At 40.7% G+C, this 18,963-nt stretch overlaps 1 protein-coding gene across 4 annotated transcripts in view; it reads right to left on the reverse strand.

Moving 5' to 3' along the window:
- Window positions 1–18,963, reverse strand: part of erfl1 (Ets2 repressor factor like 1) — a 43,936-nt gene that overhangs the window by 14,808 nt on the left and 10,165 nt on the right. The gene's annotated exons all lie outside the window — the stretch shown is intronic.

Raw genomic sequence — 18,963 nt, forward strand, 5'->3', positions numbered from 1 at the left:
TTCGTTGATTAATCAGTCGATGCTGTCTTAGTAAAATAAGATTTTCATTAGTTGACTAATTATTTGATTGGTTTAAGGCAGCCGTCACTAGTAAACTTTCAATCAGGTCCAGTTTAAGAACATTTCCACAAGCCAACGTCCAGAACATCACTGCGTTTATTTTATGCTAGTTTTATATTATATAAAACTCTCTCATCAGTCAGAGCCGTGCTTCTTTCTTTTTAAGTCAGAATAAAACAGACAACTGATCACAACTGATCTCCCGCGCTGTAAAATCATTCTCACACTGTGTTGTGATCTGACACACGGTGATGCGCGAGCAGCCAGCTCATGGTGCGGGTTGGGCCAAGAGGGGATCATTTCATAGCAGGATGAGTTGGGCCGGCTCATCAAAGGCTGACGGTGACCATGGTCTTTTGTTTCGTGTGTCAGATTGTAATATAACACACCTCACCTGTGTCTGCCTTCCTCCACGTCTGCTCTGTTCTTTCTGTGCTGGGCTCCTGTGTGTTTGGAGCGAGAGGGGAAATGAAGGAAAGGTGTGGACTCCCTTTTCCTTTTTAACTATTTCTTCAAATACGCTCATCTCTGACACAAGGAGGCTGCACCACTCCTTCTCCATGAATGCGGGTTGACTCAAAAGGTTTTGTTACAGAGGTTTGGGTCCAGATGAGACGTTGCTTGGGTCCGGATTCTGATTGGAATCGGCATATTAGTGACCTGGTGATAAGGTTTTATTTGGACAACAACAGAAAGGAGATGGCATGGAAGTCATTCATTGGAGTTTTGAAAGCAAATCATGTTTTTATTTTTAAATTATTATTATTAAATACGCGGTTTTCTAGCACTTGTTTTGTCATAAATTCCCTTATTTTTGCCAGTGATAATTTTAGGGGATTTGCCAGTGCCAGGCCATGTCCCCTTTAGTCGACAGAGCATCTGTGCATCGTTCTTTCTTTCGATGGTGAACACAGGGTTAGTTTCCATGCAGACAATCAGGTGGCAGACCCTCCAACATAAATGTTTCATACTGCACCTTTAATCATGAGTAATCCTACTTTTATCGTCTTATCCAGAGTGAAAATCTGTTGAAAGTGTTGAAAGTAAAGTTGGTGGCAGTTTCAAAGCTCATATTTAGTCTCCTCCTCATTAAACAAGTGTCTTTCCCTAGTTTATGCATATAGACATCTTCTGACAGGATTAGCTCCCTTCTGTGTCCGCGTGACAGTCTAGTCTATTGGAAATCCCATTTTATCTGGTCTTGTTTTACAACGCTCAGATGGAAGCGATGCCCTGCCGTTACACTGCTGTCTAATGCCGGCCTCACTACCTCAGCCTCCTCTTCTGCCTCTATTTAATTATGCTCTGTGAATTTTGGATTTTCCCTGCAGCATTGAAATGGAACGTGAATTATTGAGGTGTGTTTGTATAAATTATTATTGCTAACTCCAGGCATTTCTCTCTCTCTCTGTCTCACTTTCACGCTCGCCCTCCTCACAGACTTTGGATTGTAACCCCTCACGCCTTCTCCACCCTCTCCTCTTCATCTTTCTTGTTTTCAAACCCTCTTTTCTGCCTTCAAATGGAGCACTGGCATTGCTCTGTGATATGGCCGACATTTGCACTTATAGGATTATAGTTTATTTCTGTTCTTAACTGTTGCCTTGCCATAATGGATTGGTTTTTGTTACAATTTTGAGTTTGCAATTGGACAGCTTGATATGAGGCAGTGCCGTTAACTCTAAATTGCATAATACTTCACCATTGATCTGATATGCATGGGATTCAGCTTCTTTTTCAGCTTCAGTTATAGATGGCAATTTGAATAGGCTACTTTTCCCCATTCAAAAGATATGATATCTTGTTTTACATAGCCAATTTGCTTGGGCAATTTTTTTCTCCCTCATTCTGAAACCCAAGGATAGATTTGAGAGAAACTGGACTAGATTTGCAATTTGTGTAGCAATAATCAGATTCTGTTCAAAGTTAACATTTTAAATCCATCTCGGAGAATTTACAAAAAGACTGAAATATGACAAAACATGTAGTTCAGAATGTGTCTGTACAGATCTAAAGTACAGTTAGCAGCTTCTATGCAGAATAAAGGAAATTATGGTTACTTAAAAATGTGCTAAATTGCGATTCTATTCGATTGCGATTCATCTTGCTGCTCTACTCGAGTGCAGCTGTCATCCTTTCAAACGGGTAACTGGTTTATTTCCCTTTTCCAGATCATACTGCCGTTGTGTCCCTGAGTAAAACGCTTAACGTGTTGGTTGGATTGGCAGTCAGGCTTTCATCAATCTTTCATAAACCGCTGTGTCTTCAGAAGTGAAGTTGAAGATTTGCAGTACATGCTACAGCTTACTGGTTGTATAAACATGTTGTCTTTATTAAGACTATAATATCTGTAACAATATCAAAGCCAATAAGGAACATGTAAGACTCCCACCCAAATGCTACCTTCTAATTCAATCCACACCTTGATGTCGAATTCCAGTTTAGGGATTTCAAGGTATTCAGTTAGTCGATAATCGTAATTGTAACAAATAAAACACATTTTAGAAGATAAATAAATTCTCCAAACCAATACACCTAAATGTATAGTTCTTTGTATGTTGCATATTATAATAACTTTATTTTTGCATTCAGAAGGTTTGATTTCATAAAGCTAGCTAGAATGAAATCAAATTCAGGATTTCACTTTTGTTTTGTTATGTGTCGATAATAGTGAATAATTGTTACATTGTGATATTTCTACTCACAATAATCGTAACACTGAAACGTCCTACTTCCACCTAAACTGAAATAACACAAGCCTTCTTCTTGCTTTGGAGAATACAGTTCCATCATCTTTTGTCCTCATCTGGTGCAGTTATGATGCTTTCTTTGTTTTTGAGGTAGTAATCCATACATTTCTCTTCCCTATGGGCTGCAGGTCATCAGTAGTGCTTAGTCTGTTTCATTCATTCTCTCCTGGTCCACAGTGAGTAAGTCAGCCTCTGAGGATCCTATTTACAAACATATATCAGGGTCTATCATTGCTGAAACGCCTACGCACTGCCAACAATCTACAGATAGTTTTCAACCCCAACAGGTGAAGCTCTCTTTCCTATTGCCCACCTGCTTCCTACTCACAAACCTACTACTACTACTACTACTACTGCTTTCGTCAGCCCTGCCCACATCCGCACCTCTGCCTCTCATTGCTCACTGCTGCTCAGTGTGTTTTGCTTCTTTGGCGCAGTAATTTTCCGTTTGATTTCGGAGGTAATACATTTTTTACAAATCAAAGAGGAAGCCGGGCTGAGCAGGGCCGCACCCCTCCTCTTTCCGTTACTCGCTTGCTCATCTTCTCTCTCTCTCTCCCACCCCTCCCGCTCCATAGTTTTTGCTCTCTGCATGCTCGCCCTTTTCGGACCCCCAGGCCAGAGAGGAGATAAAGGAGCCCCCATCATTTCCTTGTTAGTTTTGATTTGGGCAGCGCAGGGCTTTCAAGTTCCCCCCATCACCCCCAGAAACATTATAACTAGCAGTCCTGGGAATACACTACACACTTGTGCACGCACATGCATGCACTGCTGTCAGATATGAGCACTGGCAGATTGTGATAGAGTGAGCAGGCACAGTAAACACAACCATCACAAACACGCAGGTAAATGCTAAGATGAGTTTATAGTCACAATTTACTAGCTTAATTAGAAGCTAAGTACATTTCTGCCTTAACCTTTAGGAGGTGCAGCAAAGGCTGATGGTGCTGTCAAGAGGTCTTGGAGGTTTATATGCGAACAAAATGACAGATAATAACTATAATGATATATTCAAATTTTGACATGTGTCCAATATTGCAATGCAAGTTAGATTCCCAGCTCAAAGGGAGATTCCGCCAGTTGTCCAAATTGACAACAAATTTATATAAGCCATAGCACAGATTAAATGAAAGCTTGTATGTAAAAAAAGCAGAATGGTTTGGATTTATATCACACTTGACAAGATTGCAAAGTGCAACATTGGCCCTTAACCTCACTGGCTGGTAAGTGACTACTGAAACCACAGCTGCCCTGGGGTCGACTGAATCATGGCTGCCAATCTGCACCAACAAAATATTCGACAACCTCCACTCACTCACACGTCACAATATCAAATTGCAGTGTTACGATTATTGTGAGGTAAAACATCCCTTTTTTACGATTATTCACGCTTATTGAGACTGTGACCAAACAACAGTGAAATCTTGAATTTTCTTTCATTCCCGTGGTCTGACATGTTACTGTGACATGTGCTCTTATGATTATATTGTGACCTGAATAATCACGATTATCGATTAACCTAATAATCGTGAGATCCTAGTTGGTAGGGTGTTCACTTGTGTCATTTAGGCCCCTGGCCTTTTGTTCCACTTATTTAGAGAACATCCCACTTTAATTTAGGCCACATGAATTGTCTAAAAAGAAGAACGAGGAATTACACTAACTTTTATGAAAATATTTACATTTAAAATATTATTTTTTCAATTTTTATTTTCTTTATTTTTCTTGGCACTAAATCAAGACTTTTTGAGTGTAATGGTTTTCGGGGTTGTAAAATGTTGGCAACACTCAACAACAATTCTACTGGGTATATCAACGATAAATGTGAAAAATAAGACTTCCGCCTTGCTTAGTCGGGTATGTCGGGCTGGAGTTGAGTATGTTGGATTTATCCGTTTATATTATGAGTTCACCTGGGGAGATTTGATTTTTCTGCGTGGGAGCAGACATATAATGTTTGGACATTTATTTTAGTAAACTGAACAAGAAGACCAACGCCACGGAGAGCCAGGCTAGCCAATCCTACAGCTAAGCTAACTGGTCCTGCCGCGACAACCCCTGCCTTCACACACTGGGTGCGGGCCAGGCGCTACAACGGAGGAGACCAGGAGCGGGATAGACCCAGTGATTATGGTGGCTTTGCGGGAGATAGTTGATAAGATTACAAAGGCAGCAGACACAAAGATAGATGCCGCCCTGGCGGAAATGCGTGATTTAAAATCCAAGACTAACTAACTTGACAGCCACAACAGGCACATTTTTTTTTAAAATATTGGGTCCAATTAAACGGTCAAAGATAGAAAGAAAATGTATTTTATATACGTACAAGAAACCCAATTAAACTTAGAAAGACCCCTTTGACTTAGAGAAACAGGACTTTTATGGGTATTTACAAATATGGTGTTATTACAACCAAGAAATTAAACTGAGCAACAACCACTGTAACCATTGGACTTCGAGGGGAATAAAGATTTAAATCATATAAATGTATTAACATTTTGGACAGCCACTCTGATGATTCGATTAAAAATAAATGGGAAAGAGAGGGTAATTTTATTTTGACTGATGAAGAATGGGTGAATATATGTATATCTCAGAGAAGAACCACAAACTCACATGTTTGGAGGGAATTCAAAGGGGAATTTTTTTCATAACGCCATGTCAAAGTGATAATTATTCACAAGGAAATTTTAACTGTTGGAGAAACTGTGGTGGCAAACCATTATGTGTTTTAGGACTGTCCTGTTGCTCAAAAATATTGGACTGAGATCAATAAAGTGCTACAGTTTTTGACATCATCATCCCACTCGATTTCAGACCTGTGCCAATGCTCAAGGACTGGACGGACATTATTCTGGACATATGGTAAATGGAAAAAAAAAAATCACCTTTGGACAAGTTTCACAGACTCTGGACTAAATGGTTTGTTTTGGACTTGGTGTGCCATAGTTTTGTCTGGATGTCTTTTTTGTGTTTTTTCTATGTTCTCTCTGGTCTTATTCTGTTTCTTGTGTTTTAAAAAGGTTTGAAAATGAAAACAATAAATATATAAATAAGGAAATTCTGTTGAACTACTTGTTGTATAAACTGTGCAGTCAATAGCTCATCCCTATGGAATACTATGCAATAGTATGTTAATGTGGCACTGTGGACTGTCTTCAACACAGATATTTGATTTGACTTCAAACTATGTATTTCGGATATAAAACTCCAGCAATGAAAATGATAGATGGATACCTGTGAAATGTACTTTTGGCTGCAGCAAAAAAAAAAAAAGCGTAATAAAGAGATGGATGACAGTCAAAGACTGAACTGAAATAACTTGCACCCGCCTCAGATCCCCAAAAACGTTCTTTTTTACAAACACAAACTCAAAAACAAAGTGATAAATACTTATGGACTAAAATGCCCTGAGGATTGGCTGCATGTGTCTATCTGCTCCAGCCATGCTTAGGGTACAAAGAATAGTAAAGTTGGATCTCTCAGATAAAGGTACTGACTATTGGTTGCCTACCAAATAAGATATCTATGGAGCCTATTTATTGACCAAATCAATACAGACCTTCTTCTTAGAGTGAAACAGCAATTAGTTTACCAAAGAGAAAGATTCTGGTGCACTGATAACAGCACATAATAACCACAACAACTCTTCATTTTCAGGCACATAAACAAAAGCTAAGTCTCGCACAAAGAGGCCAACGCGACGTGGAAGATGGATGACACCGACCGCAGCATCTACAACAGAAGTATTGAGCTACCGTAAATACTATGATAATAGCACACTGAGAGCTCAAAGAGAAGCTGCTCCCACACACAAGGCCTACCTCAGCGCACACTCAGCCCGCTACAAAGTCTCTGGTGAGCGCAGGAGTCAAGAGTCGTTTGATCATCAGTGAGGCGCTGCTGTAGGATGTTTTAGGGACAGGTTTCTCTTTGTACAAGTACAAGGACGGACAGCCTCACGTTTACAGAGGAGGTCAGGCCTGGGAGATGAGTGGAGTTTTTGTTAGAGAAAAAAAGGATCCTGTCAAGGTTTGAAAGTCTGAGTAAACGGTTACCTTGGAAAGCAGCATGTTTTTTTCTTTTTCTAAAATGTATTTATACAACTTTGATATTTCGTCTCTCCCAGCACCTATTCCCCCCAATGCTCTTCTTTTAAAAGTGAAGCCTTTATGTTGGGGGACATCCTCAATACCCCGCTTTTGCTATTCTTCAGCTTGGAACTTTTTCCCCTCTATTTTGGATTCCCTGGTAGAAGGTTGTCATAGCAAATCAAACACAGATGGATTTGGCAAGTCTCTCTCTCTCTCTCTCTCTCTCTCTCTCTCTCTCTCTCTCTCTCTCTCTCTCTCTCTCTCTCTCTCTCTCTCTCTCTCTCTCTCTCTCTCTCTCTCTCTCTCTGGAGATATCCAAAATTAGAATATCAATAATATAATTTCATTTTGGCAAAGTTCATATTCACAGTGCGCAAAAGATACTATAGGCCTAAATATTGATAGATACTATAGGCTGACATTTTCTTAGCAAGGTGTATTTATCTTGACATGTTTCTGCTGCTAGCTGCGAACCATCTTCAGAAGTGCCATATCAGACCAGTACAAAAGGATTAACCATCTCTACCACATGGACTGGGATGGGACTCGGGTCAAAGGAGCTGCCACCATCAAGGTCAAACGCTGGATCAAGAAGGTACCAGTGATGAAGGAATGTTCCTCACACACAGGACACTCGTCTCCAAGGACCACTGGGCAGTAGGAGCCGGAAGGTCGTGTCGACTGACCACGGCTCAAGAAGTAAAAACAGCTGATCTGTCCCATGTCACCAAGATCAGACTGTTCTGAAGGTGCTCACAGCCGCCGAAACATGGCAAGTACATCCCACACAAAAAGGTCAAATCAAGAAATAACTATCAAGAATATTGTCTAAAAACCTTAAAAAAACAGCAAAAATAGCTGATTAAAACAAAAAGAAGAAATCTTAGAGTTTATTGAAATTGAAGGCTTTAAACACTCTTGACAAAGTTAAGCGCCATTTAGGACAACATCTAAACAATAGGCCATTATATGTTTTACAGTGGTATTTACTTTTTTATTTTAGAAAAGAATGTTCCAATGCATTTTGCCTTGGTACTTCCTATCACTCAGAGGAGGCACATGAAGCGGAAACTTTTACAGTGTGAGCAATGAATCCAAATGTAAAGTGACTTGTCAGAAATAGACACATTTGAGTTCTTATTGTTTTTACAGTACTTTATTTGGAGCTGTGAAGGCGAGGTTAGTAGGCCACTGTCAGCAGTGAAGAGCAGCACGCTGTAGCAGCAGCTCACTTTTACATTTTGCAGGGTGACTGCGTGCGGGGTTAGAGGAGGGGGGCGGCTGACATTCAGGCAACATTATGTCTCCAGCTCTGTCTAAAGAAGGAAAGAGTGATGGCCTATGATATAAAAAGATAGAAGAAATGAGAGCCATGAAGAGTCTGGCCTCTGCAGCAGATGAAAAAGACTCACTACATGTGTCTCATCTTCCTTTTTTTTTTATAGTTGCCCCTGAAAAATCCCGTGCTGGAGCGTCTCTGTTCCTCTCCCTGGTTAGCTCTGACACACTGGTCAGCCTCGGGGTGCGAGAACAGAGGGACTCGGCGATGGGTTTGTTAGAGCAAGGAGAGGAGAAACTGCACAACGAGAGGAAGGAGGGGTGATCTGCAGGACTAGAGGAGATCCTGTCCGTCCAAAAGTCAACACATAGTTACCCTATTTTTTGTGGTGTAACAGGGATGCATTTTGTCATTATAGTTGTGGTTAGTTGTGCCTGTTAAATGTTATACTTTACATTTCCACAGAATGATTTTGAACTAAAAATCAAAATGCTTTATATTTATACGAAATACTTTGTGTTTTGGGTTTCTCTGACTTTAGGCATTACAGTTTATATCTTTGGAAAGGCACAAAGGGCATATTCTGCCATTGACAGACTGACACGTGAAACTCTTAAACCAGTCGATATGCAATTAATTATGACTAACTCGAGGTGATACATGGCACTATTCAACTAGAAAGTATATAGCATAGCGTATGTGTTTCAAGCAAACTTTAACTTCTGCATGTGGCCTGACATTTAAAAAAGTATTTATTTTTATTATTATTCCTCACAATGGTCCACCGATTTTAAACTCTGTGAAGTTTAGACTGCAGGGCAACATTTTTTTTTTATATATTGACTTCCGAATCCATAAGGAAATGTTAACACCTAACACGCACTGTTGTAAATAAATGGATGGCATTAGGACACTTGAACCCTTGAGTGTTAAATGGCTTGTAAAGTTGAAACCTAAAAAAAGCTGAGAATTGGTATTCTGTTTGCTGATTATTAACTCCACTTTAGTTTTGAAGCTTCAACGATGTACAAAGCGCAAGACCCTGTAACTTGTGATAAATAAGGAAACGAGGTGGACTTTGATGAAAGGTGAAGAAATCCAACAAGTTTATAGCGTTGAGCTGAATGGAGATGCTAAAGCAAGCTATTAGTATGATATGGACTGTCGTAAGAAAATAAGGAAAAGAAGGGGAAAAGGATGAAGAAAAAGTATCAATCGATAGGGTTAAATTATTCATCGTCATTAATTATCGATCGTTCTCCGCTGCCGGCTCGTCCGCCTCGCGCCAGAGTTGAAAGGAGGGAAAGCGCGCTTTATTAAAACCGGCTCGAGCCTCATTGTTTCATGTCCCGCGGCAAAGAAAACGCTGGAGTTTGGCTCTACCCGCGCCAGTAGAAACACCGAGCGAGGCGCACACACCTCCCTCTCCGCTGTTGTGCCTCTCCCGGAGCGAGGCGCGGGAGGAGCTTTGGGGAGCCCGGCGCGGTGTTCACTGGGCGGCTGTGTCTCGCGTGGATCGATGGGGGATCAATGGCTCGCGCTGACTAATAGCCAGAGAACGCCTTTGATCTCGCGGCTGAGAGATCAAAACCTGCGCGAGAGGGAAGAGGAATAGGAAAAGAAACTGCGCCGGCGAGCTGACCTTCACGCACGCACATGACGCATGCGTACGCAAACACTCATTAGGGCCGACACGCGCACACAGCAGGCAGCTTTTAACTATTTGACTATAGGATATCCTGCGAGCAGAGGTGGTTAGGCCCGGCCAATTGCGCACTCAAGTTCAAGTTAAATTGGCAATAGGAAAGTATCGGGCTAAATGAGTGTCCAAACTGTGGGGCGAGGCCCATATTACGCAGATCACAGCCAGGCAGCAGGCCTAGGATGCCAAAATATTTTTAATAACAGTGAAGTCATCACACATCACACAACAAATATATGATACATAATTAAATGTTGTTGATAAGGAAACGTTTATAACGTTTATTTAATTCCAATTATAGCCTAGCCTATTAGTTCGATATGGTCCAGGTCTAGGCCTATAAATATGGTCCAGGGTTCCATAACTTGATGATGCCCAAATTCATGACTGTTCAGAACGTGATGAGTGTGTAGTAGCTTAACTCAAGGGGACTGACAAAAATGCAAAAAATATAATTTACTTTTTGTGGACTGTTGAGTTTCCATTGGGGGAAATGCTGTTTAAGCCACCACTTGCATTTATTTCAATATAAAATGCATATAGGGGACAAAATGACGTGTGGCCTAAGTCAACTAAACTTTTAGCATTAAGCTATAAGCTTTGGGCTATAAACTCGTTTTGCTAATGTGAGGTACTAACAAGCATAGTGCCTACAAATGCCTGTTGTCAATATCTGCTGTTGATGAAAATATCATTACACATTTATTGTGAATAATGTAACCAAAACTTGACTGCTTGGAATGATATTTACACCTTGGCAATTGTATTTTAGGATGCAATAGAGTCTGTTTTGCCTATCACTTTAGAGCAGAGGGAAATGCACTTGCTTCCCTGTGTCTGCACACATCCCCATGACACTCGATCCCCCTCTTTAGCCCTGCACCCCTCCCTCTGGTCAGTGAGTTACTCTCTCTATCGCTCTCACTTCCCGAATTAACCACTCAAGAAGTCACCACCGACTCAATCAATAGCTCATACATAAACCCTGCTATAATCGCTCCCCCGGACTGTCTGTCTGCCCCTCCTCTACTCACTTCAGCTCCTGACACTCCACTATCCAGTGTCCCCAACATCTATGTTGGCAGTGCCTCAAATCAAATGCTTGGACTCAGCTATACTTTAAATGGCAATGTTAAAACTGCTTATTGGTAACCAAGTGTCCTCAGGGGCTTGAGTCCACATGCCCTGTGGTGGATACCTCCAATTATGGTGGTGACACAGCTGAGGAACAGCTACAGAGGCAACTATTCAATAGGGGCATGTTAATGCTTTAGAAATATACAGAAAAGTGGTGAAAATGTAGTGTAGAGTGGACTTCTTATGATACGACCTTTAATCTGTATTATAATATTGCCAATACAATCTCATGTGTAATGGAGCTGGATGTTCCAATCACTATTTTGAAAAGGAGGACATTTGTCATAGACCTTGTGAGTAACAGCTTCTATCTGAACATATCATTACATATCATTTAAAGACATACTGTAAATATCTCCAACCATTTAAGTCTCCCATTATAAGAAATTACCATAGAAAGACTTGGACTGTCAACTATACTCAACTGTTCAGTTGAGTATATTTAAAAAAATAAAAATAAATGAATGGCAGTCAATAAGCATTGGGCATACTATAAGTTAAAAAATCACTGAACCTCTTCCACTGCGTGTTGTTGGATGATATGGAACACATTTCATACTTGCTATGTTATATTTATAATATAAACATTTGACTTCAAAAAGAGCCGAGAGAACCAGAATATTTTACACATCTTACACAAAAACATCTCCCCAATGAGAAAAACATTTAAACTTCATGTCAGAGCAACTGGAGAGGCTTTTCCATCCAATGAGCATTCATCATGTGCAGCAGTTTAACTACTGCTACTTTATTCCTCTGGGGATTGGGCATTTGTGTAGCATCTATGCAAAATGTATTACAGGGTCGCAGTAATTCTTTTAAGTTGAGAGCACCATTGGCTCAAGCTGCCTATCCCAGCCAGAATGGGTCCAGGATTGCGTTATAGCAAAGACAAGGAGACATCAATATTGCATTATCCCATGTTTAACTGTGAGACACAGATAGTTGTTTTGGGGGCCTTAAAGATATTGTATTACCAAAGGAGATGCAGGCAGACATCCAAACACACATGCGTTCAGAAGGAGCAGAATAACACACAGAGAATTTTAAAAACGAACAGGCCTCTCCATGCACAACTCCGCGCGGCTGCGTTTCTTTCACACACTTCTCCTTCGTCTCTGCCTCTCTCTCCTCTCTCCAAACTCTTTGATTCGTCCGCACGGTTTGATCTGCGAGAGAGCGAGTTTTGTAAACACATTTTTCACGATCATATAGCCACGGGCAAGGGGAGCGTGAGGCGCGGAGGAAGAAGAAGGAGCAGGAGGAGGAGAGGGAGACTGCAGGGAGAGAATCAGTGAGTGTGTGCGCGTTTGCGAGGGACGTTTAATGAGCGCGCGCGCGAGAGAGAAAGCAAGAAAGACAGGCTGACAGAAAATGCGAGGTCTCAAATATGGCTACTACAGAGCACTTCACACTGGTATGCACACACTCTCTGGGAGCCCGAGATGATGGGTTTGGCACAAGTAAAGCATCACAGGGGTTGACGAAATGCGACGCAACAAGGAGAAAATGCGAGTGATTCACTTTTCCTCATCAAGCGAGAGGGGGTGACAGTCCAGCACCACGTTTCCCGATATGACACTTCCTGACGGGGGAGGGAGAGAGCCACTTCAGCGGGTGGGTCAAGGGAAACGCGCGTGCATCTCATTGGAGACGATGAACACGCGGCGCGCCAAGACAACACTGCGCGTAAAAGTGATTATGGGGCGAGCCAATAAAACGCGCAGCGCAGACGGTAAACACGGCGCGGTGTAAAGGCTGAACTAATAAAAGTCTCTCATTCCCGCGCTTTCTTCTTTTCCCCCCACTTGGAACACTTTGTTTTATCGTGTGGCAGAACGTGATCCGGTTAGCTTCGATCGGCTCCGGTAAATGGCGTTAAGACGTCGCTTCTATAGACTGACTTTTGTGCACGGGGCTCGGCGCGAAGAGCACGAGTGTGTCCGGATCGGTAGCGTGAGATTAAGACACAGTATCGGACAGGATAGAGATGGAGAAAGCAGGAGGAGGTTTGATGTCATTTGGCTCATAATCGGCCAAGTGGAAAGTGATAAATGACTGATTCGTGAAGTTTTACGCGCAAGGAAAGGGACATGAAACTGTTCAAAAGTGCATCACATAGGTTTTTGACATAACCTTTGTCATAAAAGGGTGAAAAAAGAAGATACAAATAATTTAATATAGCCTGTAAGTACTTTAAATGCATCATGAGGTCGAACAAATCAATATTGAGGCCTAAAAAAAATCTTAAATTCGCAATAAATTCGATTTCAAATAATAATAATAATAAAATAAACAACTAATTAATTATTATTATTATGAATAATGGATAATGATAATAATAATAATAATAATAATAAGGATGTGGTTCAGTGGTTGGTTGAAGGCCATCATCTAAACTTAAACCGCGTTTCCTCTCTGGATTTATTTGTTTTACTAAAAGACGGGGAAACACTCCTCAGCTATTCCACTGCATTCCCTAGTGTCCGTCGTTAAAAAACTGATTTTCTTTTCATTTCTCCCTTTTACATGAGTTGTTGTTCTCTTTTTTTCTTCTTTCCAACAGCTTTTTAGTAAGAAGAATAGCTGCGAGCGCTGGAGTCGGCTGTGTGTGTGTGTTTGTGGGTGTGCAGAGTTCAGCGCGGCGTTACTGTAGCGTTTCCTCTTCCTCTCGCTTTCTTCTCCCGGTTTCTCTGTCCGGGGAATTGTTCTCAACGTCCACAAACACATTGCAAATACCCGGCGGCCCAGCGCCATCGATTTCTAATTAGACTCTGGGATAATCGTTGGGAGAGATGAAAAAAGCGCAGAGTGATAGCGAGACTGAGTAAATAAATATATAAATGAATTAGAGCCTAGATTAATTGAATGAATATGAGCATTAAAAAGAAGCAAAGGTGATCTTGGCGGATAAACCTTGCGTGGATTGAACGGGAAATAAGGCGGAGGAGGAACGTAAAGAGGAAGATTTACGCGCCTTTGTAGGATACTGATCATCTCCATGTCTTTGGAGGGAACATTTCAAAACTATTTGAATGTGCTTATACAAAAATACAAATGCTTGCTATAATTATGTTTTGTAATTGCTTTGATTTGTTGATTGTTGGTTAAACATTGATCTAAAGACAAATAAGTTTCCACTTATACTAGCCTAAAATGTTTGCAGAATATTAGATGGATAAACTATTTGAATCAGTTTATCTCAGTGTTATTTTATAGTTTTTTTTTTTTTTTTTCATACAGTGAATGTTTTTGGAAGCAAGAAAACCAGATCTCAGAGTTTGTAAAAAAAAAGCGCACAAAGTATGGGTTGAATCTACCAAAATGTGTTGCAAAAAAAAAAAAAAAATCAGTCAAAATAAAGACCAATTAAATTGTGCGGTTAAAATAACGTGGGAAAATGTTCTCCATTTCTGTGAAATTACACAGGAAATGAAGTGACAGAAAAGTTTGAAGATGCCAAAAAGAGAAGATTGTGCATTTAATTATCGCGCGTAACACAGCATCGTGGCAGCCATCACGCCACATAAAGTCTGGATTATAGTGCGCACAAAGTCCCCCCTCAGCTCCCTGACAGAGCATGTGACAGCGGGGTTAGACGCGGAGCTCAGGTACCTCGTTTACTTTAATTAACGTTTCATCATTCCCGGAGCAGCGCGGGACCGGGGCGAACCAGCGTCAGTGTCTTTGCTGCTGCTGCTGCCGCGTCTCTTCTCCCCGCGCCCCGTCCATTCATCATCAGCCCCTCCCTGTCGGTTTCCTGCGCACCTTGGGGCTCACCTCTCATCTTTTTCTTCAACACTTCGCCATCACGGTCCGCGCGCTCTGTCTCGTGTCCAGTCGAGCATATACAGGACCATAATTCAAACCCTTTCCTTCCTTCAGCCTTTCCTTCCCTCTTTCCTCCGGTGCCACTTTGGAAAACTTCTCTTGACGTTGCCCATCCTCTCTGTCACACATAAACTACTCCACAGTACTATCCTCTATGTCCTCTATTTTCCTGCACATGCACAGCCGTGATTTGCTACGGCAGAACAGTACATTGTATATTGATGGCGTCTGTCAGATATGATCAAAAATATAAAGCTTCCCTCGGTGGTGATCATCGCTGCTAGATTGATAACTGATAATCGATGCCAGGCCTAAAGCAGTGCACTTATTATACAGCAGGCAGCGCGGTTTCATAAGAAGCTATATGTTTATGCTAATATTGCTCTCATTGATCGATAATAAAAGGTAAATGCGCGTGAAGAAGCTCAGCGGGAAACACATGCACCGTGCGCAATAGGAATGCATTTATTATGCACCAGGAAACGAGTAGGGCATATAGCACATCGCAAGTCGATTTAATTTAAGCATGCAATAAGATGTGACATTTATAATATTTATGTTATATTTGTTGGCACCTATAGGACACAAAAAGGTTGAATTTAGAAAGTTTGACTTTCTCTGAGCAAACTGAATGAGCTGTTTGTGGTTAAAGTGGTCAAACTAAACGATGAAATGTAGGGTAAAACTTCAACTAAATACATAGTGCCAAAGCTGCAAAGAAATCCTAACTTGAATCAAAAAAGGCATTTGACTCAACTCACACATATGTTACGAAAGCTGTTTCAATGAGAGTCTACATTTGCCTTTGTAATGTAGTGTTACTATGTGTTTCAACTTTATAGGGAAAGTACTTTTTTGAGCTAGACACACATTTCCGCCCTCTGTATTTACTCATAATATTTAGCTTCTAGTTGCATAAACTATATTATATTTGTAGACAACAAAGTGTGACTGGTTGAGTGGTTCACACCTAACATAGCGAAAGGCCTTCTTTCCAGTGCTAGTGAAATACAATTTGAATAATGACTCACAGTGTAAGAAACTCCACAGATTCCAAACTTTAAAAGATGAACAGTTGGTGGATACTTTAATCACACACAATCATTGTCTATATGTTGGTAACTTGCTCTTAATGAAAAAAGGAATTGTGGAAATAATCAGATAGAGGCGGCCGTAGAAGAACTTGGAAGCGGTCACAACCCAATAGCTGTGAGTCTCCTCTGAGAGAGCAGCAGCAGCTCGATAAGCGCTGGAAATGACAGGTGTTATATGAAGCACAAATAAGTGAGTGAATGCAGTTAGTGTGGAGGTCTGGAACTCACACGGTGCACGCTGGTTGTTGGAACAGTTTAAAACACTTACGGAGCTAAGCGGATTCGGAGCCTGGTGGGGTTAAGAACTTGATGAAATCCACCACGTGCGCGCCGGGACCACTGGGGTGAGCGCTCACATACAAATTGCCGTTGATGAAGAGAGAAAGGAACTTCACCGTCACAAACCTTAAAGCCCAGTGTCTCTCACAGTGGAGCAGGCTAGGAAAACTGTATTACCCAGAGTGTACTGCCCCTGTAGTGCCATCAACTCACACTTTTCCACTTTTTTCTACAGGTCAACCAAGGGCGTTGTTTTTGTAAAACCTGAAGATGCTTGACTGTTTTTGAGATGAAGCTTTTCGGTTCAATTAGAAGTATATTAAAATATGGCAAATATAGAGTAATTACTGATGTTTGAACACAATTATATTCTCATTGTCAAATCTATGAAAATAGTTTGAATGGTCTTACCTTTTGGATTCTAGTTGTACTTTTCAGACAATGAATGGATTATCCTTCTAGCGATGCTTCAGTGGATAATGGGCTCTCTACATATATAAATAAATAATAAATAGATAGGTACAAAGTATATGGTCAGTAACTAAGGAAAAAAATGTTGGCGCGATTTCAATTCAGTCATAGTTTAGCTAAACTTTATAGTCTCTAATTTTTTCTAAACTTCATTCTGTTGAACAAAGTATCATCTTCCAAATTTGTATCTGTTTTTATTTGAATATTTTGGTTTTCACAAAGTTGGAACATTAACTCAAAATGAAAAAAATAACCTCACATTTTAGGCTGTAAAGAAAAGTACTTTCTACTTTCTTGTACAGGTAAAAGATGCAGTGAAGTAACAAGTACAGATACCAGCTCTCAAATGTAGAGAAATAAAAGTAAAAGTATCCTGTTAAGTACAAATACCTTGAACTGTAATTTAAACACAGTATTTTTAGATGTGTACTTTGTCCTTTTCACCACTTCCTATCACACAAATTACAGTGTAAAACTCAGATAGCTCTGTGGACACTACATCGTTACATCCAAGTACTGACCTTACAGAGCATTTCCCACTGAAACTAAAGCTCTCATACTACCGTGTAATGTGAACATAGAACTTTGACCAAAAACCTAAAAAATTCAATCTCTCTATCCTGTCAGTTCCACCCCGTCCAGCACTCACACAGTTCCACACAGTTCCACACACACACTTCTCTCCTGCCAGTGTGCGCGTGTCAAATCGAATCTCCACCTCAGTGCCTAGTACACCTGCTGTGCCGGCGTATAATGTGCTGCATACAGTGAGCGTACGATGACGGATTACTGAATTAGACCAATAATGACAAGTGACACTTCTGTTACCGCTCCTCGAACCAGTGCGGAGGGAGCTGTAAATAAAGAACAGAGACGGAGAGAGAAAACAGCAGGAATGAGACGGAGGCGGAGGAAGTGGGAGAGATGGATTGGAAATTTTCAGCTTGTTTGGTGAAAAATAATAACTTTGGTGTCACAGCAGTGGAAGTTTGATGTGCCGTTTCATTTCGTGAAAGATTTTTAATATAACTTTTTTTGCAAGCTCAAAAGTCTGTCCACATGTCATCGTCTATGCTAGTTTTGGGGGTCTGCATGGTCGCCTTGTGCTGCCAATGAAATGCTAATTACTCTTTTCCCATTATATTACAAAAGTGTCTCGTAGTGAGTCTTGCTTTTAGCCTCAGTTTTTACGCCAGATGCCCTTCTCTGTTGATAATAGTCCCATATTTCTACACCACTTGTCCAGTTCTCAACAATACTCACTCGTAATAACACATCTTTACTCATCTCAGGCAGTTTTCCACTACAGCAAAGTTGGGCAGTGTTGACTCCAAACACACAACAATTGTATCTTGGCAAAAAATAAAACCAGATGGCTGCAAGGAGACTCTTTTTTTTTTTTTTGAATTTGGGAAACAATTCAGCAATGCCAAGCCAAAGACGAGGACATCTCAGTTCCCAATTTGCATCAGTTAGTCATATACAATATATGTCAAATATGCTAGTCCCGTTGCTAAATTATCAACATTACAGCGTTAAAGAAGACTTATTGTGCTTTTGTCTGCTATATAGTTACAATCTATGACACCAGTGGATCATTCTGTCATATTTTGGTCATTTTAAATCGCACTGTGATCATGAAAAAACTAGTCTGCTTACTTCCGTGTTCGCGGCGCTGTTTTCCTCTGTCCCTACAGTACGTACGTCACCATAACCCTAACACCTAACAAAGTACAGTGTGCCCGACTGCAGTTAGAGTGAGCAGAATTCAAGAAAACAAAAACGCAGAACAAAGTAAGTACAGGGAGTGGGCGTGTATCAGTGGGGAATGTGGGGAGCGGTGTAACTGTGAATGTTGGAGCTACTCAAACATGCATGAATCACTCTAAATACAAATTCGAGTGATTGAATAATAAGGGAAAACAATTAAAATGTGATTAAATGCCCCTAAAAGTCAATTTTGCATAATAGGTCTCCTTGAAAGTTGACTAAACGTGTACTATAACCAGTTTAGTAAGTAAAAGACAAGTCCTGGATCAATATGTCTAATAAACATTACATGAGTCAACACCTGGATGAATTTAGTTTTTGACCCAGCAACACAAAATCTACTATTCAAATCTATTTCCATATTTTTCTCCAACTCTTGACCTCACGCTGAGCATCTCCTCTTTAAAAAGTTGATCTCCAAAACATAGCCAAAAGTAGTCCGTATTTGCAGTGGGTTGTTGATGAATATATATATAGGCAAATTGCAGAGCAGGTC

This window comes from Eucyclogobius newberryi, unplaced genomic scaffold (assembly GCF_026437365.1).
Source record: "Eucyclogobius newberryi isolate DKJ021-1_F unplaced genomic scaffold, fEucNew1.0.hap1 SCAF_3, whole genome shotgun sequence".
Lineage (NCBI taxonomy): Eukaryota > Metazoa > Chordata > Actinopteri > Gobiiformes > Gobiidae > Eucyclogobius > Eucyclogobius newberryi.